This window comes from Pempheris klunzingeri, chromosome 6, assembly GCF_042242105.1.
Source record: "Pempheris klunzingeri isolate RE-2024b chromosome 6, fPemKlu1.hap1, whole genome shotgun sequence".
In the NCBI taxonomy this organism is placed as follows: Eukaryota; Metazoa; Chordata; class Actinopteri; order Acropomatiformes; family Pempheridae; genus Pempheris; species Pempheris klunzingeri.
In genome coordinates, this window is record NC_092017.1 from 6473254 (window position 1) to 6484154 (window position 10901).

Consider the following 10901-nt stretch of genomic DNA (forward strand, 5'->3'; position numbering starts at 1 on the left):
GACAACGGCTGCAGAGGGAATCGACGACGAGTCCACCAGAACTTTATACACTCGTAGAAGAGGAAAAAATAATTGGATACATTCATTGGATTATTACAATCGAGCTAAAAAGTATATATAAATAGAGCACAAGGTAGCGGGACACGAGGAACCAATTATTCATATTTAGCGATCAGTTTTATGGTTCAGTGTCAATGGCGTATGTCTACTAAACAATATCTGCACTTGTCAAGATGACGAGGCCTTGTGTTCGAACTGGCAACATCTCTTGTTTTCCCAAGTTCAGGCAGAGTATCACATATATCATTAGTTCATATTTAGTAAGCAGCTCCGATCAGGACCGGCAGTGCTGGATGTCATTCAGGGTTCAACTTCAGTGTTACATGGGTTCAACACAAGTGGCTCATTCATGCTTCCTCGCTAGAACAGATTATCGACCGTAGCATGGTAGAATCCAGTCATTAACAACGGTGCAGGAGGATTGTTGTATTCAATACAGATTTTCCCCTACATAAGTAATAGTCAATCAGGCAGGAGCTGAGCGACGTCTCCTGCGTTTGTCTGTTTCAATCTGTTAATTTTCTGATACGGTTTTAATGGTACTTTACTGGAGGTCATTTTAAGATGATACGCTTAGTGTTAGAGCAAGTTAGACTTGATACGTTGATTTTGAACCAATCTTGGTGTTAGCTAAGAGACTGTGGCCGGCTGTTGTGGCCAAGCCCCCGGTCCACAGTCACTTGTGTCATAAGTTACATATGTAGCTCTAATTCCATTCAAATGGTTTAATGAGGATTTTTGTGTTGACTCTGAGTCAACAATGTAAAATGCTTTAATTTCTGTCAAAAGAGTCAAGTTTGGGGCTGTGCGATTTCTGGGGCACTTTGGTTCATCTTGGCAATTTTGCCAGAAACAAATGAAATAATTAACTATTACATTAATTAAACTGACTTCATGCAAAATCCACAAAGACACACCATTTCCCGTGTCCTGTCATATTTATAACTACAGTGAATTGTTTCGCTGCTTAAATATCCCACAATATTTGCTGCAGTGACATTATCACATGTTACTGAAAGCAGCCTCCCTGATCTCTAATGTCAAATTGTTATAGAGAACACTCAGATATACAAGAAACAATTAAGCAATCGCTTAGAAAGCTCAGGCTGCTCAATGTAATTTAAAAGGATAAAATAAATTTGAGAAAATAATTCATCCTGATGGATAACGGTGGATGATTTAGTCATAAATAATCCACACATCACTCCTTGCCATCACTCTTAATTATTTAATCAAGCCATGCCCCTCAGCAGCCACACTGTGGTGCCAGACCCGCCTCCTTCGTGGTCTGCCATTGGACAGTCTGAGGAGATGCAAGGGTGAGCGGTGTGGCTAACAATAACCGAACAACACACCACATCAATCAAAGTAATTTAATAGTGAAGCAAATCCAAAAATGCACATTAACAGGTTTAAACATGGTGTAGAGCAGCCAAGCTGGAGCCTCAGCAGGGACTAGGGCCAGCAGTTAGTTAGCTAGGTAAAAGGTGATGCTCATTGGAGATGAGAGGTTTAAATTCACTATGTGGCTTTACGCAAAATTAAATGAAACTATGATTTTTACGAAAAAACTGAAACTTTCTTGACATGCAAAGTTATCTTTTAAATTGATAAACATCATATGTGTAATTCATGGCACATTTCAAACAGGATCAAACAATTACTTGTCTTTCACAAGTGACTACTATACTTATTCAAAATATTCAAAATTAGCAGTTTTTCACTCTCAAACTTCAGCCTGAGTGACTGAGTCAGTGGAGGGGTGGCCTCTAACTGTGTCCATGGTTAGAAGCAACTTCTCACGCCTAAAGATAACAATTCCCTGATGCAAAACTGTTTGTATTCTGTCAGTCACGTGTTTCCACTGACCATGCCTCGGGTCCTGGGGCTGATTGCACCAACTGGTCTTTACTAAGTCTGGTCCTGCGGGTGTTTCACCCCTACCAAAACCCATCCATTATTAATCAGAATAATCATTTTTATGAACAAAAACCACAGATGTCTTCACAGATATATCATTTGTCTGTGCTATATATGTGGCATATCTTCTATAGTGCACAGCGGGCACTTCGGGGGTTTGATATGAACCGCCGATCTTTTGAGTAATGGAGAACCCATTCTACCTCTGAGCCATAGCCATCCCTTTGTCTTTGGATCCCAAAAATTGCTGTGGCATTAACATTTATGTTTGTTATACTAACAAACCTACTCAGTGCTATGTGTATTACAAATAAATGTAATATACAGTATTTATAGTTTGTGTGTGCATATAATTGCAAAATTGAATGCATCAGCAGGTATTTTCTCGGTGAAATAAGAACAGAGTTTAACAAAACATCCAGCAGGGGGTGGTATATACACAATCAAAAGTAATGAGCCGTTACTGCATAATTTGGAGTTGTTGAAAGTGCGCTATGCTATTGTGAAGGAAGTAGTCCAGAATATGTTGACAGCATTGTTGTAGATTTGGACACCCCAGGAACAACAAACCTTGCTCAGGATCCCTGGGGGCGTGAGAAACAGCCCTGTGTCATTGCAACAGTCGGCAGGTATGGCAAGGGGTCCAGCACATCACAAATTTCAGATCCAGCAACACCACCGCAATCTCTGGGGACGCCTCACTGGCGGAGGAGCTCAATCACTTCTTCGCCCGTTTTGAGGCTGAGCCACCAGCAGGGCCCACACTGCAGCTGACATCCCTCCACAGCCAGACCTTCACTGTGCAGGCGCAGGAAGTGAGGAGAACCCTGAGGGCAGTGAACCCCCGTAAAGCTGCTGGACCTGACGGTGTGACGGGGAGGGTGCTGAAGGACTGCGCTGACCAGCTAGCTGGGGTTTTCACCAGCATCTTCAACCAGTCCCTCACCCAGTGCTCCATCCCACCCTGCTTAAAGTCCTCCACCATCATCCCTCTGCCAAAAAAGAACAGCATCAGCAGCCTCAATGACTACCGGCCAGTGGCACTCACCCCCATCATAATGAAGTGCTTTGAGAAACTGGTACGGAGTCACATCACCTCATTCCTGCCACCCACACTCGACCCCCACCAGTTTGCCTACAGAGCCAACCGGTCTACGGAGGACGCCATCGCCACTGCTCTGCACACCACGCTGACTCATGTGGAACAGCGAGGGAGCTAGGTGAGGCTGCTCTTCCTGGTCTTCAGCTCGGCTTTTAACACCATCATTCCGAGCAGACTGGTGAGCAAGCTGGTGGACCTGGGTCTGTCCCACAACATCTGCTGTTGGGTCATGGACTTCCTGACAGACCGCTCCCAGAGGGTGAGAGTAGGACCCCACCTGTGAGAATTCATGAAATCCTGAACCTAAAGCTCCTCACATAACAAAACCCAATTCAAGCCGTCGTCATAGCAACAAAAAAGAGTTCAGGAAAAAATGTGTTGAAATTCAAATAAAAACAAATTTGAAAAATAAGAAAAGTGATTCTGACTTTGATGCCTTTGATCCATAACATTCTAGAACATGACACGTACTGTATAAAACTTGGTAAGACCTCAAGCTCCCAGCAGTCAGACACAGATAGTAGAAGACACTATTGCGAACACACCAGAGCGTCCAGGAACGATTTTCCGATGAATACAAGTGAAAGAAAAACAGGAGTTGCTGCCCTCACAAGGCAAACTCCCAAGCAATCACAGGTAACTGTGGCCCGTGAGAAGCCACAGGTAGCTGTGACTCCCCAACAGTCTCGGGTAGCTGTGGCTCCCAAGAAATCACAGGTAGCTATGGCCCCCAATGAATCACAGGTAACTGTGGCCCGTGAGAAGCCACAGGTAGCTGTGACTCCCAAACAGTCTCGGGTAGCTGTGGCTCCCAAGAAATCTCGGGTAGCTGTGGCCCCCAATGAGTCACAGGTAACTGTGGCCCGTGAGAAGCCACAGGTAGCTGTGACTCCCAAACAGTCTCAGGTAGCTGTGGCTCCCAAGAAATCTCGGGAAGCTGTGGCTCCCAAGAAATCTCGGGCAGCTGTCGCTCCCAAGCAATCACGGGTAGCTGTGGCCCCCAAGGAATCACAGGTAACTGTGGCCCGTGAGAAGCCACAGGTAGCTGTGACTCCCCAACAGTCTCGGGTAGCTGTGGCTCCCAAGAAATCTCAGGCAGCTGTCGCTCCCAAGCAATCACGGGTAGCTGTGGCCCCCAATGAATCACAGGTAACTGTGGCCCGTGAGAAGCCACAGGTAGCTGTGACTCCCAAACAGTCTCGGGTAGCTGTGGCTCCCAAGAAATCTCGGGAACCTGTGGCTCCCAAGAAATCTCGGGCAGCTGTCGCTCCCAAGCAATCACGGGTAGCTGTGGCCCCCAATGAGTCACAGGTAACTGTGGCCCGTGAGAAGCCACAGGTAGCTGTGACTCCCAAACAGTCTCAGGTAGCTGTTGCTCCCAAGAAATCTCGGGAAGCTGTGGCTCCCAAGAAATCTCGGGCAGCTGTCGCTCCCAAGCAATCACGGGTAGCTGTGGCCCCCAAGGAATCACAGGTAACTGTGGCCCGTGAGAAGTCACAGGTAGCTGTGACTCCCAAACAGTCTCGGGTAGCGTTGGCTCCCAAGAAATCTCGGGCAGCTGTCGCTCCCAAGAAATCTCAGGTAGCTATCGCTCCCAAGCAATCACGGGTAGCTGTGGTCCCTAAAGAACCACAGGGAGCTGTAGTGGAGAGGAAACCACCAGTAAACCCTTGGCTGAAATCTATTGACTCCAACCTCCAGAAGGAGAATGAGAACGTCTACTGCCCAGAGCTCAATGTGGCTGAGTACCCCGAGCTCCAGAGAGAGCATCCAGTGTTCTGTCAGTCGAAAAAGTACAAAACTCACCCTGTGAGGGCACCAAAGGAACCACAGGTAGCTGTGACCTCTGAAGAACCACAGGCTGACATGGCACCAGAACAACCACTGGTAGCTGTGACCCCTGAGGAACCACAGGCTGACACAGCACCAGAAGTTGCTGTGACTCCTGAGGAACCACAGGTAGCAGTGCCCCCAGAGGCACCAAAGGTAGCTGTGGCTCTCAAAGAACCACATGTTTTCAGGTTGGAGACAAGTGAGAGAAAAAGTAAAAAAGGCAGGAACAGGCGTTTAATACAGTTCCCTCAAAGAGGCGGTCTGTGGAACACAAAAGTTGCTACACTCAATGAGCAGACTCTGAAAGAGCCACAGGTAGCTGTTGCCCCCAAGGAACCACAGGCTGACGTGGCACCAGAAGAACTACCGGTAGCTGTGTCCCCTGAGGAACCACAGGCTGACGTGGCACCAGAAGAACTACCAGTAGCTGTGTCCCCTGAGGAACCACAGGCTGACGTGGCACAAGAACAACCACTGGTAGCTGTGTCCCCTGAGGAACCACAGGCTGACGTGGCACCAGAAGAACTACCGGCAGCTGTGACCCTTGAGGAACCGCAGGCTGACGTGGCACCAGAACAACCACCGGCAGCTGTGTCCCCTGAGGAACCGCAGGCTGACGTGGCACCAGAACAACCACCGGTAGCTGTGTCCCCTGAGGAACCGCAGGCTGACGTGGCACCAGAACAACCACCGGTAGCTGTGTCCCCTGAGGAACCGCAGGCTGACGTGGCACCAGAACAACCACTGGTAGCTGTGTCCCCTGAGGAACCGCAGGCTGACGTGGCACCAGAACAACCACTGGTAGCTGTGTCCCCTGAGGAACTGCAGGCTGACGTGGCACCAGAACAACCACTGGTAGCTGTGTCCCCTGAGGAACCGCAGGCTGACGTGGCACCAGAAGAACTACCGGCAGCTGTGTCCCCTGAAGAACCACAGGCTGACATGGCACCAGAACAACCACTGGTAGCTGTGTCCCCTGAAGAACGACAGGCTGACATGGCACAAGAAGAACTACCGGCAGATGTGTCCCCTGAAGAACCACAGGCTGACGTGGCACCAGAACAACCACTGGTAGCTGTGTCCCCTGAGGAACCACAGACTGACATGGTACCAGAACAACCACTGGTAGCTGTGTCCCCTGAGGAACCACAGGCTGACATGGCACAAGAAGAACTACTGGCAGCTGTGATCCCTGAGGAACCACAGGCTGACATGGCACCAGAAGAACAACCACTGGTAGCTGTGTCCCCTGAGGAACCGCAGGCTGACATGGCACAAGAAGAACTACCGGCAGCTGTGTCCCCTGAAGAACCACAGGCTGACGTGGCACCAGAACAACCACTGGTAGCTGTGTCCCCTGAGGAACCACAGGCTGACGTGGCACCAGAACAACCACTGGTAGCTGTGTCCCCTGAGGAACCACAGGCTGACGTGGCACCAGAACAACCTCTGATAGCTGTGTCCCCTGAGGAACCACGAGCTGACATGGCACCAGAAGAACTATTGGCAGCTGTGATCCCTGAGGAACCACAGGCTGACATGGCACCAGAACAACCACTGGTAGCTGTGTCCCCTGAGGAACCACAGGCTGACATGGCACAAGAAGAACTACTGGCAGCTATGACCCCTGAAGAACCACAGGCTGACATGGCACCAGAACAACCACTGGTAGCTGTGTCACCTGAGGAACCACAGGCTGACATGGCACCAGAAGAACTACCGGCAGCTGTGACCCCTGAGGAACCACAGGCTGGTTCAGCGATGGCACAGCCTGACACAACACCAACACAGGTTCCAACAGCCAAGGTCAGTGGTCCAGTGGAGACTTTGTTTGCCCAGACAGGAGTGAAGATGACAGAAGTCACTACACTCTGGTTCATGGGAGACAAAGATGACCAGATCACCGGACTTGAAAGTGAGCAGATGGCGCTGCTGACTGAGGTGAAGCATCTACAAGAAATGCTCCAAACTCAGACAGCTTTGGATACTGACGCACCTTTAAAGGATGACACCACAATGAAGATCCTCCAGCTGGACATACTTGAAAGGGAGAGCACTGAAAGAGAGGCTCTCCGCAAAGTTAGAAAGCTGGAGGGACTCCTTGAGGAAGAAACGGATCGTCAAAAGGAGTTGGAGACGTCCCTGGCCCATCAGAGGGAAGAAAACTCCAGACTGCTAGCTGCCCTGGCTCAGGCGGAGGACAACATCAAGAAGGAGAGACTCCAGTGGGAAGAGGAGAAATCCCGTCTCCTGGAAAGTATAGAAGAACATGTAATGGCTCTCCAGCACAATACCACCGGCCACATCTTGACGGACAGAATTCTTGGCCTCGAACAGCAGATGGCCAAGATCGACAAAAAGCCTAAAAAAGGCTCTCTGTGGAAGAGATTCTTCCGCCTCTTCAAATGAACTGGAGGGACCTCACCGCCCTGCTAAGACCTCCTTGCCCACCCCTCTCCTACTACACCCCAATCCCACTCCCAACACCTCCTACGCCCCCAACCACTAGTCAACATTAATGACACTAATTATTCCCAGTGACAGCCCCAAACATGACTGGGAAAAGGCCTGGTGGTACAATGCACTCTATCACCTCACAGACTTTCTGTGTGGAGTGTGCATGGTCTCACCGGGATTAAACGGGTTTCCTCCGGGTGCTCCGGTTTCTCCCACCTAATTCGACACCAAAACTACAATAAAATAAGATTAAAACAAAAGAAAAACTGTATTTGAATGGTTTTCATATGTTTTCCCATAAGAGTTCTAGGTTTCACTACACTGATAATCTTTTTCATTACGTTGAGTTTAAGTGTTATGTCTTTTTTCAACATGTTACACGTATACATGCATCTATTTTACTGAAATATAAGGTGTCAGGGTTAACAGTGATGTTATATTGACAACTGAAATCCCAATTTCACTCTTCCAATGAAAACTCTGCAGGACAGAATTCAAGTCTTGTTTTTAATTTCAATTAATTAAAAGTAACAAGAGTAAAAAAAGATGGTGGCTCTCCTGCAGTGTGTTAACAATGAGAAAGAGATCAGATGATGGACAGACGGCCAGAGAAGATTCCTCCATCTCATAATTTGAACTACATATTATAATCATACATTTCACGTAAAAGTGTCCAAGTAATTATTTCTATCAAGTGTATCAATTAACAATTACAATAACAATTTGAAAACATTGTGAAAGAAGTCTCTCTTTGATGAATCCACAGAGAATTGTCACCTGAATTGTAGTTTTATTTGATACTCAAGTTTAATTAAAGCTGCAAGCAGCATTGAAGGGCCCTCGCAAACGTGCACGCGTCGGGGAGTGTCCGCAGCCGCGGACGTGGCCGCGCGGTTTGGCCGAGGCTGCCTGAATTTGCGTGACGTCTGCACGGAAGCCTTCACGGAAGCCAGGCGTACGTCACGCGTATCGCTCCAAAGTTTCATATAAATCTGACCATCTTTGTCACGAGAGACTGAGATCCTGTCATCTGCGGCTGTTGCCGTGACCGCGAGGCAACGAGGGCACGTGGATGTCCGTTAATCCTAAACTCTTATCCAGCATTTGATGTGTGGAAGAATTAGTCAGTCAGTAAGAATGTACACAAAACACGTAGAATTCAAAGAACCTGTGTGTTCATGAGATAAGATACTATAAGATGTTCCCTTATTAGTGTTGCAGTAGAGTAACACACACTGAAAACACATTTTTAACTCCTTCCAAAGAGGTTTACATCCACTAGAAAGCCAGTATTGCCCTGTGGTGGCAGATGAAATAAGTGCAGAATAAATGTTGCTATTTCTAGTGATTTGTGAGCTAAAATTGTTTTTTACCATGCATGCAGTTACACTGAAAGAAGAAAGATTGTCAAAGAAGCATCTTAGAGGATTTAAAAGGTTAAAATGACCACATTTCAGGTCGGTGTAGCTTGCCTGCTTGGAGCCTCTTTTTAGACACAATTTAAAAAAATTCATAATAATTCTTCTGTTGGTTTTAGGACATGGACCCAAGAGACCTTTTTGTAGGTCTTGGCATTGGCCATATACACAGTGAATTTGAAACATCTAGGTGAAACACTGTGCAGGGGCTGCTTCGTTAAAGTTTTGAAAAAATTTTGTAGGTGGCGCCGTTGAGCCATTTTAGCAAATCCAAACCTATAAACCAGATCAAATTACTCATTTTAGGCCTCTTGATGTGTGTGGCAAATTTCGTGAGGTTTGAATCATGCCTGGCCGTTTTACAGCAATCTCCAGTTTTATGGCGAAGGAGGCGTGGCCACAGGGACAGCATTTCACGAAAGCTCACGAGCTTCACAACACAGCATCACCAAAGTCTTGGGAATGTTTTCACTACATTTGAGATGGTTTGGTGAAGTTTAAACTGTACTTGGACATTGTCCATCAACTTTCCATAAACTTTTTGCTCTGAAAACGAAACGCCACGCCACGCCCACGCCCTTAAGATTCTACACAGTCTTTTGATAACTTTTCATCGTTAATATTATGGTAACACACACACCAAGTTTGAGGGAGATCTGATAAACCCCCTTGGAGTATTTAGACCATTTACGAACCCTATTTATGGCCAAAAATCCATTCAATTTTTCACTTTATTAAAAATAATAAATTTCCTGTTGGCTTTACAACGTGGCTCCAATAGACTTTTTTGTAGGTCTTCTAATTCTCTATATACTCACCAAAGCACATATCTGTAGGTCAAACGTAGCGCAGGGGCTGCTTTGTTGAAATGTTGCAGGGGGCGCCGTTGAGCCGTTTTGCCACACCCAAACTCATAAACCAGATCAGATTATTCATTTTAGGCCTCTTCATGCGTGCGTCAAGTTTGATGACGTTTGAATCACGTTTGACCAGTTTTACAATAAACGTAAGTTTCATGGCGAAGGAGGCGTGGCTACAGGGACAGCGTTTCACGAAAGCTCACGTCCTTCGTAACGTAGCATCATCAAAGTCTTGGGAAGGTTTTCACCCAATTTGAGGTGTCTGTGGTTAACCTGCTGGGAGATAATCATTCGAGAGGAAAACGTGACACTTCCTCCCGCCAATAGGTGGCGCTATGACTATCGTTCAAAATTGTCCTGCACAGCTGTTCAGACCCAGATTGCCATTCAGCACAGGAAATTTGGTAAAGATAGGAGCTTGTGTGACCGAGTTATGGGTGATCGAAATTTCATGGTGAAGGGTCGAACTTCGCCGCCACGCCAGACCCCCTCCACGGTGACGAAAAGTCACAGATTTTTCTCCACAGCTAGGATCATGTTAGGACAGTATTTTGAAGTAGATCTGCTCATTTGTCTCGTCTGTGGACGCCACGGCGTAAAACATGATGTTTCCTGTTGCCACCAGGAGGCGCTATGAGTGTCGGTGAACATTGTCCTACAGATGTGTTCAGGGCCGGACTGTCATCAAACGTGATAACTTTCATTCAGATATGATCATCTACAGCCGAGTTATGATCCATTTCCTGTTTCGTGGCGAAGGCTAAAGTTTGAGGCTCCGCCCACGCCATGCCCTTCAATATTCTACTCTGCCTTTGATAACTTTTCATCATCAAGTCTTCGACTACAACATAGTCAAATTTGAGCTTGATCGGATGAACGGTGTCGGACAAGATAGATTTTTTAGACTTGAGACTTTTTTGTGCGCCTGGATGTCATACACGTGCTCACCAAATTGCATGTTTCTAGCTCAAAGTAGTGTGAGGGGCTGCCGTTTAGGGGGCGCTATAGAGCCATTTCTGCACGCCCATATTTGACACCCATAAAATATCGAATTTTTCGCCACTCCTGAAATGTTTGCAAATAAAAAAAAAAATGATAATAATATGGTGAAGTCCAATAGGTCCTCGCCGAGTGACGCTCACTCGGGGCTCGGGCCCTAATAAAGAGTTTGAGTTAATTGTCTAGGTACTCGGCCCACAACTTTACCGTTTGGTTTTTTCTTACAGCAAAAATTCTCCAAACCCCCCCCTG